Source organism: Amblyomma maculatum, chromosome 1 (assembly GCF_055883805.1).
Source record: "Amblyomma maculatum isolate TAMU_Amacu chromosome 1, ASM5588380v1, whole genome shotgun sequence".
In the NCBI taxonomy this organism is placed as follows: Eukaryota; Metazoa; Arthropoda; class Arachnida; order Ixodida; family Ixodidae; genus Amblyomma; species Amblyomma maculatum.
The window spans coordinates 311,400,731-311,414,108 of NC_139344.1; positions in this window are offsets into that span (position 1 = coordinate 311,400,731).

Genomic DNA, 13,378 nt, shown 5'->3' on the forward strand with positions numbered 1-13,378 from the left:
ACTGACACCGCACAGTGCATGACGGCCTCGCCTCTATTGAAATGCCCCTGCTGTGGCTGGAACCAAATCTGCATCTTTGGGTTCAGCAGCCAAGCACTCTAACTACTGAGCCAGCACAACGGGGCCAAGTATCAAAATGCATGCCATTACATTTCCTCCTGGCCTGTGGTTTTCTTCACAGAACTAATGTATACAAGGAAAAGTAAAAAGCAAGAAAACACTTGTTTTATTGCACATTATATTCACATTTCAGCAAACATTCTCTAGGAAAAAATTTCTCATAATGTTTGCATGGAAACCATGAACATCTTACAAAAACAAAACAATGCACTTACTCCACTCCAATTATTAATGGGCAAGGTTGCATCTATGCTAATACACTGCAAAGCCCCATCTGCTTTGGCCAACCACTTGATGAAACTAACGGAGACAGATGTCGCGCACCACAGACTGGTCGTCTCGCAACATACCTCTGCAAATGTTGCATTTCAATTTCATGCCTTTCCACTTAGCTTCAGCTGTTGCCAGCATTACTAGTCACCCATCTTTTCTGAAATTCCTTTTTACGTTGTTGGGATCAGCATCCTTGTTAACGACGGTCTCTGGCATTTTCGAAGCTATCATTTTCACATCTTCCTCATCTGGAACAACGAAGGAAATGACAAGCTTTGAGCAGACAAAAAATTAGGGAGACTCCTAATCTCCACCTGTAAGGGTATGGTGTGCCAGCGTTAATGGTTCTTGTCTGCAGATCCCACTGTGGATTCCTGTTTATTTACATGCCCTTTGCTACAAACATAATCACTAATTCCTTACTTCATGTCTCTGTTATCTCAGATATACTCATTAGCATACGGTCGTAGGCTGCGCTGTTAGGTGATAGACAACCTGGCATAGACCTCTGTAAGCCTCAACCTTTCTTAATTGGAGCTGAAACGTCCCAGAACATATTTCAAATATAACTTTGTAAGCTTGACTTAACAGCTCCTGCCATGTCGCGTGGCCTCGTGACATTTGGCTCGTGGCACTTTTGGCTTGTGCACAGGGGTCATCTGTAAAATACTGGCTAACATGCATGAAAAATACATTTTCACACAAACTAGTGGCAAATGGTCAAGTGGTGCATTGCAGATTCTGAAATGTATACCTATATGCATGCAAGGATCGCATCATCACATAACATGATCAAGAGTTCTATCAGTACCTGTAGTTACATAGCATTTCAATGCCCATTAAAGGACCACCTCAGACAATGGTTGTTGTTACCACAAGACCTGTTCCAACAGCATACTGACACCATTCCACTGAGCGATGGACATGTATATGCATACCCTAGATAGCTCATGATTGTGGATCTCATTTATTTCTATGACTTCCAAGGAGTTCCTGTCGTCAGAAACCCTACACTTTATGAAATCGGGACAGTTGTCTTCAAAGGTGATGAAAAGAAATAACCAGGTTACCTTGACGCAATGCTAAACTACAGAGGGTGAATATGCTGCATGAAGATACCAAGAAGCTTGTACAAAGAAAAGTGAGAGTGAAAAGGCAGGATTTTTGAAACATTGAAATAAACTACAAACTATACTTGTCAAACCTGTCATTAAGGAATGGAAATCATGCACATACCCACACCTCACATACCCACACCTCACACACAGCTTCATACTTATGAAAGAGGACAAACCAATATGCAAGGAGTGTGGAGATGAACTAACAATAAACCATATCTTACACGTGCGCCAGAGTCAAGAAAATAAGAGGAAACATTTTGTACAATTTTGCAACAGATCCCTTTCCATCCCAGCATGATCCTAGGAGAGACGTGCAATTACCTGCATTTTTGGTTTCCTAAAATGTTCCTAAACAAGCTACATCCTAAAGAACATTTTAGTCATTACACACAAAATAAATACATTAAACCTTGTTCTCGGTGCATGGCAGCATTAGTCGCTTATGCACCATAAAAATCAACACAATGCTGTAAGGTATACCTTGGTTAGCTATGTTATATGAGACAAGCTTTCGGTCTGGTGTGGTCCTTATTCACGTGACAGCGCTGTCATGAGGGTCTATGTCCCAGCGATCGGAAAGTGACCTATTCCAATAATTTTACAAACTGAAGGCGATTCTACAGATTTCTAAAGACTGGAGTGCTCGAATGTTTTATCAACGTCCGCCTGCTTTGACAGCCTGGAGTGAAACTGTTGAAGAGAATACATTTTTGAACTTTAACGCGTTTCTGAAGGCGTTGCTTTTAATTAAGGGGCCCACAAAAAGCAGCTGAATGTCAAACGCCGCCTAGGCAGCCTTTCTAACAAGACAGCGGTGTATCGTGGAAAATCGCTCTGCTGGTCCATCGCTGGCGCCGCTGACTTGAAAGGCGAACTGTTCAAACTTATAGCTACTGACCATACCTGAAACACTAAATTGCGCATGATCAAGGCAGAATTTCTCTAACACTGAGCACTGGTAGCTATCGATTTCACGCCCAGTATTGTGAAAATCTGTCATCTCTTCGATCATTGATACGTCCACGGTTGAACATTTATGCGCCTCGGGGTAGGCCAGCCGTTGGAACATGGATGCGTGGTTGTAGCAACGATCACTTGCATGGCACACTCTGCAAAATTCCAAGAGTCAGCTTCTGCAACGAAATGTGCAGCGCACATTTTCTACCGCGTACCTAAGTCCGGCGATGCATGCATATCGATCCCGATTGTTTCAAAGCTGCGCGGCCGTTCATTCGTGTCACGCTAACCTCGAGCATGCAGGGGTTTAAACTACATGTACGCAAAATTCAACGACGAGAAAAAGATGAAGGCTAAGCACTTTAGTCTAGTCTTCCCCTAAATACCAAAGAACATTGCTGTTCACGGGGAATTCGGATCATTCGCGCTTCCGGCTTTCCGGTTGTGCACTCTTGCGGTGCGGTACTTCGCCTCGACGAGTCGATGTGCAGGCCTCTAGTAGATTCGGCATGTCTTCTGCCACGGCTCTGAGGTAGACTTTAAACGAAGAATTTAGCTAGAAATATCCTGTTTCCTCGGTCTGCATGTGAGGAACGAGCATAATGCCATTTCACATACATACTTTGGACTGCCGAATGTTCTGTACGGCGAGGTGTGTGTGTGTTGTGCCGGCGCTAGATCTTCGGAGGTCGATGCAGGACCTAAGACAGCGTAAATGCTAGGAATAGCTCGCTCGCATTACGGGCAGACCGAGGTGATAGTTTAGTGCGAAGCGAAAGCTGCTCGTGAATGTGCGTATCTCGATGCCAGCTGGTGGAGCTGGTGCAGTACGTATCATCGCCTGCAGCTATGTGCGTGACAACGATGCTTGCCGTACACAACCCTAAGTGAAGACCATGATCTATGTTAGAACGAATGCACTCTTCGTAGCACCACATCGAGAGTCGCGGCTAGCTGATATCATAGAGGATAAGATTCATTCACGCGTAGCAAGCGGAATGTGGCCGCGTTCGACGTGCATATAGCCATGAGCCTGTATATCGACGTCCGCCGTATCTTTACGAGAATCGAATGGATACGTCGGACGTACCTTACACTTCGAATGAAATAACGTCCCCAACAAGAATTACGAATTCATCTACATCGTTGATAGGCATGTTTGGAATTACTTGGTTGGCATGAGAATTTGTGACAAAGCCCTAGACTGACCTGAGTGATCATATATGCCTATTGTTTTGATGGTGGACAGAATGCAACTAACAGAGAAATGAGAAACTGCAAAAATAAATTATCATGATATATTGTTACGTGGAAACTCGATGTATTTACAGTATATTTACAGCACAGTTAGAACTGGCACAGCAGCGAGCAGCAACACGGAACCAGTCCCACGTTAGGCACCCTACCCACGTACTTCTTCTTCTTCACCTTGTTCCTTCCGCGAGGCAAGAGGACACACTTCGTCGTCGTCATCGCATAGCATCTTCAATTTCATTGCAAGATTTCAGAAAGAATAATGCGCGTTGATTGGAGCGAAGTACTGATTACAGGTGTTAATGCTGATACGATCGGAAGACCGGGTCTATAGAGCTTCGCCGCAAGGCGTTGAGGAAGGCAGAAGACGGCAGGAGTTGATTAGGAGAAGAGTAAACTGAAGATTTATTTTACATATTTACAATGCAAACATGCAAGCACGTGAAAGGGAGCGAGGTAGCTCTTAATCAACTGAGAGCACAGACGAGTCACACTGAAGCAGCTCTCGTAGGCTGCTTAACACTTTTCAGTCCAAGTGCGGAACCCGCAGCTTCCCAAACGTCCAATAGGCGCTGAGCCGCTTCTTTTGGCTCCGCCCATGGTTTCCTTGGCTCCGCCCAACCAGAGGAGGCTATGGCCCAACTGTTCTACGAGCACCTCACGCACAAACGCGCACACATACACATACCTCCTCGCACTTGAACAGGGAATACCACTGCACAACAGCCAGGCCGTCCCCGTTGATCTCTTTGAAGCGGCGATGTCCCATCTGGTTTAAGCCATCTTCAATGGCGCCGGTCAGGCGATGGTGCACTCCTCCTCAGCAGCACAATGCCATGGTCTTAATGGCCATCGAGCAGCTCCTCACCACAGCCTCCCTGAGAGCAATTAAGGAAGCAAGCTTCCGCAGTGAAGTCACATTACGACGAGTGCAGCTGCTCCATTTCACCCCGCTGACCCGGTCCATTGTCCAGGAGTTTCCAGTCACAAAATGTAGTCTTGCTACAACGGCGCCGGCCAGGCGATAGGGCACCCATATCCCCGCCGCCAAACTGGAGCCTGAGAGAACTACACCCAGGTCCAAGCCAGATGCCTTAATGATCACGTGTTGACACAAGCAGCATCTTTGAGTCAACAGTCGCTTCCTTAAGAACGGATAAGGAAGCCATCTCCCGTTGCTGGGTCACAGCACGACGGCGTGCCGCGGCTCCTGGTTCGCCCCGCCGCCGTGGTCCATTGTTCAGAGGATCCTCTGAACAATGAACCACAGCGGTGGAGCGAACCAGATCAAAGGACGCCCGTTTAGGTTGCCGACAAAAGCGCTTGACTTCAATTAGCTTGTACAAGACGCGCCTCTCCATGTCGGGAAGATAAGGATCCGTGCTCCTTTGTCCTGATGTCCCCGGTCAACACACCTCGGTCCGCTGTCGCATTCTCAAAAAACCACATCCGGTTCTCCAGCGGCACTCTCCGAATGCATGGACTCTCCGGGACGATTTATGGCCGATTGCTCGGGCATAACAATGCTTCCTATGATAAATTTTTCGAAGTGTCTAAAGGTATGTCCGACGTATCCATTCGATTCTCGTAAAGATACGGCGGACGTCGATATACAGGCTCATGGCTATATGCACGTCGAACACGGCCACATTCCGCTTGCTACGCGTGAATGAATCTTATCCTCTATGATATCAGCTAGCCGCAACTCTCGATGTGGTGCTACGAAGAGTGCATCCGTTCTAACATAGATCACGGTCTTCACTTAGGGTTGTGTACGGCAAGCATCGCTGTCACGCACATAGCTGCAGGCGATGATACGTACTGCACCAGCTCCATCAGCTGGCATCGAGATACGCACATTCACGAGCAGCTTTCGCTTCGCACTAAACTATCACCTCGATCTGCCCGTAATGCGAACGATCTATTCCTAGCATTTACGCTGTCTTAGGTCCTGCATCGATCTCCGAAGATCTAGTGCCGGCACAACACACACAAGGTCTATGTACAATGACACACACACACACCTCGCCGTGCAGAACATTCGGCAGTCCAAAGTATGTATGTGAAATGGCATTATGCTCGTTCCTCACATGCAGACCGAGGAAACATGATGTTTCTAGCTAAATTCTTCTTTTAAATTCCACCTCAGAGCCGTGGCAGAAGACATGCCGAATCTACTAGAGGCCTGCGCTGCTACTGCGGCGAGCTGCACATCGACTCGCCGAGGCGAAGACCTACTGCACCGCACCGCAAGAGTGCACAACCGGAAAGCCGGAAGCGCGAATGATCCGAATTCCCTGTGAACAGCAACATTCTTTGGTATTTAGGGGAAGACTAGACTAAAGTGCTTAGCCTGTATCTTTTTCTCGTCGTTGAATTTTGCGTACATGTAGTTTAAACCCCTGCATGCTCGAGGTTAGCGTGACACGAATGAACGGCTGCGCAGCTTTGAAACGATCGGGATCAATATGCATGCATCGCCGGACTTAGGTACGCGGTAGAAAATGTGCGCTGCACATTTTGTTGCAGAAGCTGACTCTTGGAATTTTGCAGAGTGTGCCATGCAAGTGATCGTTGCTACAACCACACATCCATGTTCCAACGACTGGCCTACCCCGAGGCGCATAAATGTTCAACCGTGGACGTATCAATGATCGAAGAGAGGTCAGATTTTCACAATAATAAGCGCGAAATCGATAGCTACCAGACCTCAGTGTTAGAGAAATTCTGCCTTGATCATGTGCAATTCAGTGTTTCAGGTGTGGTCAGTAGCTATAAGTTTGAACAGTTCGCCTGTCAAGTCAGCGGCGCCAGCGATGGACCAGCAGAGCGATTTTCCACGCTACACCGCTGTCTTGCTAGAAAGCCTACCTAGGCGGCGTTTGACATTCAGCTGCTTTTTGTGGGCCCCGTAATTAAAAGCAACGCCTTCAGAAACGCGTTAAATGTTCAAAAATGTATTCTCTTCAACAGTTTCACTCCAGGCTGTCAAAGCAGGCGGACGTTGATAAAACATTTGAGCACTCCAGTCTTTAGAAATCTGTAGAATCGCCTTCAGTTTGTAAAATTATTGGAATAGGTCACTTTCCGATCGCTGGGACATAGACCCTCATGACAGCGCTGTCACGTGAATAAGGACCACACCAGACCGAAAGCTTGTCTCATATAACATAGCTAACCAAGGTATACCTTACAGCATTGTGTTGATTTTTATGGTGCATAAGCGACTAATGCTGCCATGCACCGAGAACAAGGTTTAATGTATTTATTTTGTGTGTAATGACTAAAATGTTCTTTAGGATGTAGCTTGTTTAGGAACATTTTAGGAAACCAAAAATGCAGGTAATTGCACGTCTCTCCTAGGATCATGCTGGGATGGAAAGGGATCTGTTGCAAAATTGTACAAAATGTTTCCTCTTATTTTCTTGACTCTGGCGCACGTGTAAGATATGGTTTATTGTTAGTTCATCTCCACACTCCTTGCATATTGGTTTGTCCTCTTTCATAAGTATGAAGCTGTGTGTGAGGTGTGGGTATGTGAGGTGTGGGTATGTGCATGATTTCCATTCCTTAATGACAGGTTTGACAAGTATAGTTTGTAGTTTATTTCAATGTTTCAAAAATCCTGCCTTTTCACTCTCACTTTTCTTTGTACAAGCTTCTTGGAATCTTCATGCAGCATATTCACCCTCTGTAGTTTAGCATTGCGTCAAGATAACCTGGTTATTTCTTTTCATCACCTTTCAAGACAACTGTCCCGATTTCATAAAGTGTAGGGTTTCTGACAACAGGAACTCCTTGGAAGTCATAGAAATAAATGAGATCCACAATCATGAGCTATCTAGGGTATGCATATACATGTCCATCGCTCAGTGGAATGGTGTCAGTACGCTGTCGGAACAGGTCTTGTGGTAACAACAACCATTGTCTGAGGTGGTCCTTTAATGGGCATTGAAATGCTATGTAACTACAGGTACTGATAGAACTCTTGATCATGTTATGTGATGATGCGATCCTTGCATGCATATAGGTATACATTTCAGAATCTGCAATGCACCACTTGACCATTTGCCACCAGTTTGTGTGAAAATGTATTTTTCATGCATGTTAGCCAGTATTTTACAGATGACCCCTGCGCACAAGCCAAAAGTGCCACGAGCCAAATGTCACGAGGCCACGCGACATGGCAGGAGCTGTTAAGTCAAGCTTACAAAGTTATATTTGAAATATGTTCTGGGACGTTTCAGCTCCAATTAAGAAAGGTTAGGGCTTACAGAGGTCTATGCCAGGTTGTCTATCACCTAACAGGGCAGCCTACGACCGTATGCTAATGAGTATATCTGAGATAACAGAGACATGAAGTAAGGAATTAGTGATTATGTTTGTAGCAAAGGGCATGTAAATAAACAGGAATCCACAGTGGGATCTGCAGACAAGAACCATTAACGCTGGCACACCATACCCTTACAGGTGGAGATTAGGAGTCTCCCTAATTTTTTGTCTCCTCAAAGCTTGTCATTTCCTTCGTTGTTCCAGATGAGGAAGATGTGAAAATGATAGCATCGAAAATGCTGGCAACAGCTGAAGCTAAGTGGAAAGGCATGAAATTGAAATGCAACATTTGCAGAGGTATGTTGCGAGACGACCAGTCTGTGGTGAGCGACATCTGTCTCCGTTAGTTTCATCAAGTGGTTGGCCAAAGCAGATGGGGCTTTGCAGTGTATTAGCATAGATGCAACCTTGCCCATTAATAATTGGAATGAAGGTTTCCATGCAAACATTATGAGAACTTTTTACCTAGAGAATGTTTGCTGAAATGTGAATATAATGTGCAATAAAACAAGTGTTTTCTTGCTTTTTACTTTTCCTTGTATACATTAGTTCTGTGAAGAAAACCACAGGCCAGAAGGAAATGTAATGGCATGCATTTTGATACTTGGCCCCGTTGTGCTGGCTCAGTAGTTAGAGTGCTTGGCTGCTGAACCCAAAGATGCAGATTTGGTTCCAGCCACAGCAAGGGCATTTCAATAGAGGCGAGGCCGTCATGCACCGTGCGGTGTCAGTGCATGTAAAAGAACCCCAGGTGGTTGAAATTATACCGGAGCCCTCAACTATTTTCCTCATAGCCGTAGTTATTTTGGGATGCTAAACCAGATATATATCACATCATACTCTGAGTAAGATGCTATTCATGGTCAGTTAATCATACACTAAATGATCAATTTTTTTTCTGCATGGTACAGTAGCTGTTGTACAATTTTACTTTAGCCTTCATGAAGAATATCACACTGGCTCCACATGGCCTTCTGTTGACCCTTGATATGCGTCACAGTCACACACCCGAGTATGTATTTGTCTAAGGGCACCTATGCATGCAAGGAGGGGCCGTTACTTTCCATTTGTCAGAACTGAAATGCACGATCCACATCATTTCTGTAATTCAACTGCCTGCTATTTGAACTGTCCAGCATTGATGCAAGTTTCAAAGAACTGCAATTAGCAAATTAATCCAAGCAGGAAACCATGCCAAGAACTGCTTCGGTTTCGTCTTTAACAACTGTTTGAGAACTAAAATTAGCCAAATGTTGCAAAACATAGATCAGAGGTTACAAAATCTAAAAAACAATGCAGCCTACCTGTGGCATGTAGGATTTCACATCCTATAGTGACATATGTAGCTATGAAAAATACCGTAGTGGAGAGCTCCAGACTAATTTGACTGCCCGGGCTTTGTACTTTGCATTGACATCTTGCAGGAAACAGAAGCATTTGCATTTCACCTGCACCAAAGTGCGACTGCCATCACTGGCATTAAACATCACGACCTTGCGGCAAGTAGCCGAACGTGCCACTAAGATGTCGCAGCGTCTACGTACATGCTATACACGTCAACCTTTCTAGCATTAAAGCTGTCACATGCATGGCAGATATTCATGTTCAGCTTTGGACTGACAAGTTTAAAAGTGTACTATTTGTGTTTGTCTAGCATGAAAAACAAAGGAAACTAAGAAAAAACGAAAAAAAAAAGAACATAATATGTTGAAAAAGCACTAGTCATTAACACATAAAGCATATTCGTTCCTTTATTAATGATAAAGTGGCCTTTAACAATAGTACAAAGCCTGAACATTTAGAAAGGTGCTGTGCCAGGCAGCTGTTTTACAGAAACCTGAACCATTTCACCTGTAGTAATGCACATCCCGGCGGTGTGGGCTGGGCACTTATTTTTCGGTCACTCCAACATGCGAGAACTGCATCATGTGCATTCCCATTTTCCGAGTTTTGAGCTCTGTAGTGCAGGCTAACAAATTGTCGATGACTTATTTTCGTCTGATTGTTGCACAGTGCGTGTAAATAAATTACCACTGCACCTAATAAACACTGACATGCACGTGCAACATCGCCGATCATAAACGGACACACTGATGTCCGTCCGGACATCGGCGCACTCATCACAGCACTCTTCGTAGTCTCACACAGCACTCTAGTAGGACGTAATCCGTACATCACAGCATCTCACGGTAAGCACAAACCACACCTCCAACAAACACGAATCACGCGATGCTTGGGCTAGAGACACGCCGGCGGCACCCAGCTTTTTCAGCGCCGCTTGTATATGTACTACGTAGAACTTGCAGCACCAAACCTCAGTGCGAGCAGAAAGCGATGCGTTACGTGACGCATCTCATCACAGATGGAAGTGACGAAACTTTGAAGAATCAAAACTACATAACTACATAACGACCGTCGTAGACGTTAATCCACATGATAACGAGGACCAAATGAGCAGGCGTGCGGGCCGCGGGCTGGCCGTCAACACCACGATTACATGCGCTTGCGCTCTGGTCGTGCTTGCCACCCTGCCGCGGTCCAACTCACGTAAACCTATCATCATGCCATCACGTAGTATATCACCCATTCTAGGCACTATCCTTGCCACTGTACTATTCTTTGTAATTTCACATTGCACGCATGCAGTATGTAGTACATACTTCTTGCACCTCGCACGTACACCTCATACCAACTTCGATTTGGCTACATATGGCTACCATGTTGTTGCTACCAACGTTACTAGTTGCTACATCTGGGGATCTCGGATCCGTCCGGCTTTCCCGACGGATCCCAAGGCCCATATCGGAGAAAAATGCGTTGGGTCCGTCGGAAGAACCCTACTGATCAGATCCGTCTGCCGTAGCTCTGAAAATTATTTCCCGGATCCGTCCGTCGTATCCCGAAGAAAAACGCACCGGGTCCGTCGGACGTACCTTTAAGACCATCGATCGGGTCCGTCCGACGTACCTTTAGCCACAGCCTAAATTTTTAGAGCTTTTCAAGCAGTGCTATTATTCTTCCTTTCCAGTGAAAACATTTTGTAATAGCCTTGGGTTTCTTGTAACCTAATTAATATGATTAAAGTTAAATACAAAATGTTTCAGGCTTCTCTTAAGCCTCGGTGAATTCGTCATTTAGAAACAAGTTAAACAATGCAATCAGAATTTCAAGGAAAAATACTACAGACGTATTCTTGATAATGACTGCCTACATAAAAGTGAGGTTATTTGGAAGAAAATAAACTCATTATTAAACCGGAAGCCTATATCAAACTTCGATAACCTTGTCGTTAATAATACTATATTAAAGGATAAAGAACTTGCAAACTGCTTTAATGACTTCTTTGCATATATAGGTAACACAATGAACAATCTACAGCTGCTACGTGTATCCCGATATTTCTGCAGTCTCTCTTTTTTGTTCAACCTATTTCTTCTACAGAAGTAATAAGGATGTTTCAAGGTCTCAAAAACAGCAATAGTCACGATGCTGATGACCTCCAAATTAAGCCCGTTAAGTATGTGCTAGATTAATCGCGGCTGTCATTTTCACGTATTTTTAACGTAGCGATCTCTACTGGCATTTTTTCAAAGAGCATGAAGGTAGCAAAGGTTACAGCAATCCTTAAAGGTGGGGATAAGAACATTTTTTCCAACTATCATCATGTCTCAATTTTACCTATTTTCTCGAAAGGATTTAAAAAGGTGATTAATGCACGAATAAAGGTTCTTTAGCAAACATAATCGCATAACAGGCAATTATTTCAATTTTAGGAAACACCATTCCACACAAAGTGCACTCGTGACCCAGAAAGAAATTATATTAATTAATGAAATTAATGACACTAGCATTATTTTTGGGTTTCAGCAAAGCCTTTGACCGGGTAAATCACTGTATATTGCTGGATAAAATGGAGCGCTATGGATTCAGAAGTGCAGCACAGGAATAAATTCGCTCGTATCTTACGGGTCGAATTCACAATATACTGCGCTGGAGAAATATGGTGTGAGGGGTGCTACAGGGAAGTATTTTGGGACCTATTCTTTTCCTATTTTACATAAACGACATAGTGAAAATAAATAAAAATTGCAAATTCATATCTATGCCAATGATCGCTCAGTCTTTTTTGCAGGAAAATACCTTCCGTACACTACTATTGAGGCAGATTCGTTTTGCTGTAGCTTAGATGAATGGTGCAAATCAAACTGCCTCGTACTGAACGAATAAAAAACAAAGTGCATATTGTTTCGTACACTGGAAACGTTAGCTGAGGTGCCTGAATCCATTACCCTTAGCCCTTACAAGGTTTCGATAAAAAAATTTGTGAAAACTCTTGGCATTATATTCAATGAATATATGTCATGGAACCAGCACGTTCAGTCTTTATTGGGTAAATTAAGTAAAACTATGGGCAAAATAACTCGGGCACCAGCATACTCTCCCAACAACGATTAAGAGAATGCTGTATAATGCGCTTTTTAGCTCTTATTTGTTATTGTGTGCTGGTATGGGGTAATACCACAGATGAAAACTTGCGCAAACTCACATTAGTGCAAAAAAAGGCGGTCCGAGTGTTATCAAATGCCTCTTATTTAGAACATACAACACCTCTTTTTGAAAAATACCGAATCAGAGTTCAGGACTTGTACACTCACACGATCTTGTCTTCTTATAATAAAGCTGTTTAGGGCAGATTAGATGTTTCTCGATCTTGCACATTTTGAACATACCACAACATATCCTTTTCGTCACCAACCTCCTTGGCATGTTCGCTTTTCCTGTACAAAATACGGCAAAGCGAGAATTCAGTACACATTGCCAACAGCTTTAAATTACTACTACTCATTAAATATTGACATTACTATGTTAACAAAAAAGAGGCTTGACAAGTCTGTTCGTATGAAAGTTAGGGAAAATTCTGTTTACAAGCATGTAGGTTTTTTTTTTTCTCTCACGCGCTACCATGCTTGTTCTTTTCAATCATTTTAACTTGTATTTTTGAGGCTTATTTTTACTTTTACTATGCATATTGTTTTATTTTATTAATTTCAGCATGTCACTACTATTGCACCTTATGTAGAGTGCAGTGTATAAAAATACTTGTCACCTTACAATAACATTGTATGAGAGAACTTTTTATTCTTTTTCTTAATTTTTGACAAGTGTGTTATGAGCATTTTTAATTGTTCATTCCAGTATCACTGTGATATTTCATTTCTGCATGTCCATATGCTCTTGTACCAGTACGTGATGTGTAATATATTTGTTTTGTTTCTAATTTATTAATGTAATACGTTTCCACTGCTGATGGGTGGCTGGAG